This window comes from Notolabrus celidotus, chromosome 10 (genome assembly GCF_009762535.1).
Source record: "Notolabrus celidotus isolate fNotCel1 chromosome 10, fNotCel1.pri, whole genome shotgun sequence".
NCBI classification, from domain to species: Eukaryota; Metazoa; Chordata; class Actinopteri; order Labriformes; family Labridae; genus Notolabrus; species Notolabrus celidotus.
Window position 1 is genome coordinate 9,938,312 of NC_048281.1, and position 7,507 is coordinate 9,945,818.

At 40.3% G+C, this 7,507-nt stretch overlaps 1 long non-coding RNA gene across 1 annotated transcript; it reads right to left on the reverse strand.

Annotated features, from left to right (window-relative positions):
* Window positions 1–390: 390 nt before the first annotated feature.
* Window positions 391–7,276, reverse strand: LOC117820506. Its single transcript, XR_004632756.1, has 2 exons — window positions 7,173–7,276; window positions 391–1,363 (listed from the first exon to the last, which is right to left on the reverse strand). It is a non-coding gene; the product is annotated as an uncharacterized LOC117820506 (long non-coding RNA).
* Between the last annotated feature and the right edge of the window lie 231 nt (window positions 7,277–7,507).

The following is a 7,507-nucleotide window of genomic DNA, read 5'->3' on the forward strand; positions in this document are numbered from 1 at the left end:
CTATGTAACTTTTTGAAGAAGTATCTTAAGGAAAGTAAGGTCAACTTGTAAACAACTACATTTTGCACAGGAATGTGAAGCCTCTTTGTCCGAGCTCATTAAAAACCGAAGTCATGAGGTAAGTTCCAGAAGTGAAGGCAGCAGTTCACAGCCTTATTCTGAGAATAAATTGCACAGAACAGGTGATACGCCAGGAATAGCTTTGCAGATGATGATGCATCTCCGAGTGAGTCAGTACAAGTCAGTGAACTCTACCATACAAACACAATGATGGGTACAGGCAGTGCTTTAAGTAATAAAGCTGAGAGCATGGACGTAAAGAGGGTCTGAAGTGGATCAGTATTGACAAGAGGCATGTATGCGAATAACATCTTCATTCTCATAAACCTGTGAAGGGGTACTCGAGTTTATTACTGCAAAAAGAGAAAAAAACACTTCCCTTCAAAACAAAAGCCCCAGCTTTAGTTTGGACACCACAGAAGAGTTGTCACATGCAGGGTATGCAGGGGAAGAAAAAGGCACAAATAAGTTAACTGTGGGCACTGACATGACTGGGTTATACTGACAAATAGAGAAGTACTGACGTCAGTGAAGTTGCACATTTACATTATGTTCATTTGTTTCTAGGTTGACACCCACAGATCCCTGCAAGATCATCACAACAAGGCCATTTTCACCACTACATACCATATTGACCCTGATGTACAGGATTTCTTCTACATACATCCCAAAAAAGTGGGGTTGTCTTATATTCAGGGTTACGTTCAGAAAACTATGATGTTTGGTCATTCATGTAATCCTGTTCCATTGTGTTTCAGAATTGAAGACTCTGACTTAACGCACTTGATATAAATGGTAGCTCTGACTGTGTATCAGCGCTCAGATCTTTAAAGAAACAAAGACTTTAAAGTCAATAACCTCAGCAGTGTGTGGTTCTGTCGGGGCTTGGCTGTCTCTTTCAGCCTTTTCTTACTGTGGTCAGGAAGCTGTTCTGGGGCAGACTTGTGTAACAACAGCGTGTCTGCTTTGTTTTGGGAAATGAGGCACAGGATCACATCGATAACCCCATGCAGCAGCTCACAGCCCGTCCCGGGCTCTCAGGTTAGACATGTCTGCCTGCTGCCTGCTCACCCTGACAGGACCTCCCCAGCAGGACTGATGCTGCATATAATGGGAAATCAATTCTATTTTTGTTGCCTGGGTAGGTGGGCTTAAGGAATAATTACTCAGTCAAGAAGTGGGAGACGGGGGGGAGAGAGAGAGAGAGTCTGTCCTCAGCTTATCCACTGTGGTCTTCCTGCTCCCTCGCTGATGTGAAACCAATACCATTATCCAGTTAAATCCTCCATGGACCGCTCAGGCTCTGTAAGAAAAACAGCAGTGTGAGGCTACGCCATCGACGTGTGGAGCTCCTTAATGAGATTCCTCGGGGTGCATTCTGCAATTGCTGGGATTTCATGATTCTTTTAGCGTGGACCTCTTTCTGTCTGGCTCCTGGGTCTTCAGGGAGGAAACAAATGATTACACACTTAAACACCCCAGTGCTCTTACCAGGACACTTCATTTGTATCAGTCAGGCCCTAAACCCCCTGTACAGAGAGACTATAGGCAGACAGACAGCAACCTAACTCACACTGGTACCAATAATCAATCTTTGTTTGGAAATATTATCGTCATAATGACATCTGAAACTTGCTGTTGGCATTTTACCTGTAGAACAAGAAAGTTAGGTGAAGATAATCACTTTTAAAACCTTGGTTGTTATCTAAAAAGTGAGCTGTGTCCTATCCGCAGACTGATATCTCGTTAAAAATGCAGAAAGAGGTATTTTATTTTAGCAAGCAACAGCTTAATGTGCAAAGCATGCTGAAAAGATGATTGATTGGAAAGACAGCAACGATGGAGGAGCTGTGTGAGTCTCAATTAATTGGTCGTGGGCAGTGAATCCATCCGTACATCACAACTATCAACACTGCAGTAGGATGAGCGCAACTAGTGCATGGGTAGCTGACAGGGTGGCGATAACAGACGGTATCATAAGAGCTACACATCTTCATAGAAACTGCACATTGCTGAACTCAGCTGAACCTGTTTCCTTCTGGAAGCCCCCCCAAAAACAGTCTGAGTCTATTCCTGTTAAGACTTACAGTATATTGGGTTCAGCTGATTTAGAATGTGTTGGGTCAAATAAATACCTGTTTTTCTTCCTTGATGTGTTCATGAGGTTGGAGTTGGGAGCCTTATTGATTCTGCGTGGAGACCTTTGGGATCACTCATTAACAAACTAAAAGGCTGTAAGGATCTTGGATATTCAGGCTGACTTTGGTGGACTAGCTAACTTTTCATTTGGCTACGAACTTGCTGGAAATCAGCAAAGCCAGGTTTTTAAGCATTGGAAGAGATAATGTGGGAGTTTGTTGAAACCTATTTTTGCAACTGCAGACTTGAAAGGGAAATGTTTGTGATGAAGACTGCATTGCTTTTTGTACACATACGCCTCTGAGGAACTTTCCAAACTTTGGTCTTTATAGGAAGTCTTGCAATCAAGGTCATCCAAAATCTGGGACTCTATATAGACCCATAAGTCACATTGTTTGACCTTCAGATGTGGTCCAGCCAATGCATCTATGTGGACTCTACTGCTACATCTTTCATTTACATTTATATATTCAGATGAAATGCAGATCACATGTGGATACCAGGTGGAAACACTGGCACATCAATACACAGCTCCATATTGCTGAAAGAAAATAGGGTTCATTACAATTTTGAGATCCAACTGGCTGTAACCTTCCTCTTTCTCAGACATACATTTCAAAGTCTTGCTCATAACTTCTCCTCCATGTCCAATACACCCCCTCCTCTGCGCTCCCACTCCTCCCCTTTCTCCCATACCGCCTGCATCACAGCAGGCCTGTGCATCTTTTGTGAAAAGTGTGAAGAACACAATGAAGGTTTAAAATGACTGAACTTGGGGTTGAAATCTGGATGCATCTCTCCCCAACCCAATTAACACGGAGTCAATAGAGAGCAAATTAAAAAGGCCCTGGGCGCTGGACCTTGCCAGAAAATGCCAACGGAATCAAGACGGTCAAGGCCAGCACAAAGGCACAAGCCCCCTGGATCCGTCCAATCCTCCTGAGCTCCCCTGATTAAAGCATGGGGAGATTATTTAGGACCTTTTCTTTCATGGGGAGGGTAAATGAGGGGAGAGGGTATCCATTCAAGCAGGGCAAAGGGCTGGGGAAAATGGCCGACTCTGGGTTGGGAACCATTGAGGCTGTGCACTGAGGTGTGAACGACCCACCTCCCAAAGACAACATCCACAGTGGGAAAAAAATCTCAATGAAAATGGAAAACAACTGTGCTTAAGACAAACACTGTGAAAAACCAGACAGTCCCAACATGTTCTCACTCCCAACTTGTCAAATAGAGCAGCTTAGTCAGAGGCCTTGTGCTTTGTGATATAACAATCTGTTTGGACCGCTTTGATCCAAAATTTAGGTTAGCAGTAATAAAAAGGTTACATCCATCAAGTCTTTCAAATTCCAGTTATGGGGTAAGCCATATCATGAAGGCAGAACCCTGTATGACTTCTAAAAAAAAGAGCATGCACACGCAACATTCAACAATTTATGTATTGCAAATGTGCTCCAAGAATCAACTGAGGGTAACACTGAGAGTCAGTTTGGTCAGATAATGCTTTGAGTTCCTTTTTTTCTTTATATTTTTTAATGTCTAAGATTGTCTATTGTGTGATATCTACTGATGCAATCTTTGGTGGTTGTTTTCATTTTATTCTCAGTCTATTTTATGCAGGAAGAATAGTTGCTACTGTGGTAATAACTGCAGGGGGTCCAACATCAATAAATCAATTATTGCATATAGCTACTTAATGATTTTGTGCATGCTATATTGTGTAACTTGTGAAAGATCACATAGAAATAGTCTAATGCTTTATAGAACTCAATGTATAATTGGTTTCATGGTGGATTCAAACCCACGCCATGTGAATTAACCTCCTGTATTTGTGTGACCCATCCAACAACGCCCTGACCACCTCAGTTGGCCGAACTTCATCATCCTCGCCAGTCAGCACCAAAATTAGTAGACGGTTAAACACATTATTTATACTTTTATTCCTGTAGGCGTGAGATGCAGTCCAGCTATAGGATAGCTACTAGGCCAGGCTGTAGCTCCGGTTAATGTCTGCTACCACAGAGCTAAAATTCTCTACAACGCCGATGTTAACAAGCACAGATGACAGATCGTAGCATAGTTGGGTTTGTCATAATTTTGGTCTAGAAACTAGAGAGAAAGTTGAGCTGCGTCTGGTTAAAGTGGCGTGCAACCATTTAAACCTCCAAAGCCGACTGAAGGCTGGTGGTGCTAGCTCTGCTAATGTAAGAAACACTCTGCAAACCAGTTAGACATTGTTAACCCGTAGACTCTCTGATGTTGTGCTGAGCTGTGTTCAGACATCCAAAATGGCAGCTGGGGATCAGTGACCCACTCAAGGTTTTTCAGGGATATTTTTGTCAATTTTGAAAAAGTTTTGATGAAAAAAACTTTCAAATTGTGACTGAAACTTCAAAAGAGGAATAGTTACTGGATTGATGCAATGTAAAACTAATTAATATTTAATTACTTCATTAGTCAAATCATGTTGAAAATGTGTGTATTAAAATTGATACAGCAGGTATATAAGGACATTTATTTGCAGACCTGTCAATCATAATTTTATTTAATGTCGTACATTATGCATTCCATGAAGCAACATACAGTCGACCGTTTAAATGACATAATTAGGTATATTAAGAGTAGAAATTGAGATATTGTAACGCATATGGTATTTTTATATATGCAACCTGCTGTACCATGATGATTGATGACTAGTTGAATGTTGCCATGGCTCCCTAGTAAATAATTGTCTTTTGCTCATTGATTTCCACTAAAACCTGAACAATTCAGAGAAGAAATATACAATAATTTTGTTTTGTTTTGCTACAAAATATGTATGACGTTGTCGTGCAATATGGAAAAAAAAAAATTCTATGTTTGAAATTACTTGGGGAAAATTTTTGAAGGAAACTCAAAGTTTGGAAGGCTAAAAATGTTGTTTTTATACATTTTAGTTTGTTTAAAAAATAAGAAACATTTTAAGAAAAAAATGTACATCAAAATGCCTGATGTATCACATATGATACAAATTAAAACACAAATATAAACAAATATTTTTAATTTCTTTTTTTTAATTTGTCAGAAGGTCCAATAAACACTCAATTTTCAAAGAATTAAAATTAGCTGGCAATGACTTGACGGTTCAGGCTTTACATGGTTAAGAAGCCATTGGTAATCAAATGAATGAGGACCCACTTGTCAGGGTTTCTTTTGAAGCTGACAGCTGTTGGATTGAGCCATAAAGGTTATTCTGGAAAGGACTTATTTCTCAATGTAATTGTATGCAGGCTGACTTGATATGTATTAAGTAAATTGGATTGGAGGAACAACCTCTTAATCCTCTTGTTTCACAGCTGCTAATTTCCAACATAAATTTGACCTAGCTACCCTCTCTCTCTCTGAATACAAACCACAGTGTTTTCAACTTACTATGCTGAAGAGTTGAGCCACTGACCAAGCTGCCATATTTGACAATGAACAGTGAGTGTTCACGGGTTGCCTGTACACAAAAACTACAAAATGTTTTTCTTGATTTCCTTGATGGCCTGTCGTCTATGTTACGACAAATATTTATCCATCATGTTTGGACTGCAGCGAGCATTCTTTATTTTAACAGTAATAACCAATTTGTTTCTCGATTGAAGCACCAGATGAGCAGGATTTATTTTGATGCATTTCTGTGTACAATTCTTGATGGAAAATATGCATGACTCTGAAGAGTCCTGATGCTGGTAATCCTATTCATCTGTTCCTGTGTGCTCATTATGCTAAGAATTATTTTCAAATACCACATGCCACATGAGTCCAGAGCCAGCTAGGTTTCTGTTAATGGATTCTTGACCTTTATATGGAGAGTTATACAAGAAGATTCTTAGTCTCAGTGGCTGAGTGAATATCTCACTATCCTCTCTTACAACCCTCATAATTAGGTCCCTTCACTCGTCCAACCACCTACATTATGTGACTCCCCCTCGTCCAATTTAGTCACAGCATGTCAGAATGGAGGTTAGAAATCCACCACCCCTTCCATAGGACCTTTGGTAGATGATACGCCCTCATTTTAGCATAGAGCCCTGTGGAGACACCTTTCAGTGGGCAAAGTCCTCTCCTGGCAGGATGTGAAGCAGTGAGGGAGCTAAACTAATTACAGCTGGTCCTGTCTCCCTCTGTCTAAGCCTGGGGCTTACCCGGCACAATGGGGCCTTTAGCTGAGTGCCTATCCTCTTTTAGCTCCACGGTTCGGGAGCACATGGGCCTACAAAGGGACTTCCATTAGTGTAATTAGAGGTAAAATGAAGAGCAGTTTGTTCTGTATCTGTACTAAGTTGTTTGGCATGTTATTTGTCTGTCTTTTTTTGTACCACAGAGGGACCTCTGGATTCTTTAAGCTTTTGTTGAGCACTTGGGTGATAATGAAATGCACCCAAGGCTGGGGAGCCATGTACGATGAGGGCTCTCATACTGTTTGTTTTCCCTTTTTGTTGATGCAGGAGAAAAACAAGTTAATCTGATCCCCATGACAACCAGCCTTGGGTAATTGGGGTGGAAAAAATATATCTTTAAAATTTCCTGAACCCTCACACCAGATATTATTTTACTCTAACAGAGGGAAATTTCACATGAAGCCTTGCAGCCATGTAAAGAATACGAGTCAAGGCAAAGCTTGTGTTTTACAGAAACCATCTGAGCTGAGTCTAAACACTCGTGTTAATCAATATTTATGAAATGAAGAAAGCTGTTTATCTGTTCCTCGGTCTTAAGACAAAGACGATCAGTGCAGGAGGAGGTTTCCTATTTTTTAGCTGCAACATTTTATGAATACGGTTAGCTATCTGTGCTACACGAAATCGAGATAGACATGGCAGACAGAGTAAAACCTACTTTTTCATACTGAGTCCTAAATTAATGAACAAGTTTAGCTGTGATGTAAAAAAAGATTAAAGATAGTTTTTCATTAGGCTTAATTTCCTGTTTTATTTTGTAATTCTTACCTCATATTTTTATGTTCGTGTCTTAGTCGTTTTAGATTGCTCATGCTCTTCAGTTATTGTTTCTTTTGCTCCTTGTGTGTTATTTTTGTAGTTTTCTCCTTGTGTGTCCGGTCTAATTTTACTTCCTGTTTGATTGCTTTCCATTTGTCTCACCTGTGTCTCGTTGTCACACTTGTGTTTGATTGTCCCGTGTGTATTCAGTGTTTTCACCTGTTTTCACCTCTCTTTGTCTACTCAATGCCTGCTTTCTTCTCCTGTCTTCCCCCTCATTCTCATGTTTCTTCAGTTGGACATTTTTGGATTTATTTTATGGAAGTTTTAGTAAGACCCCCAGT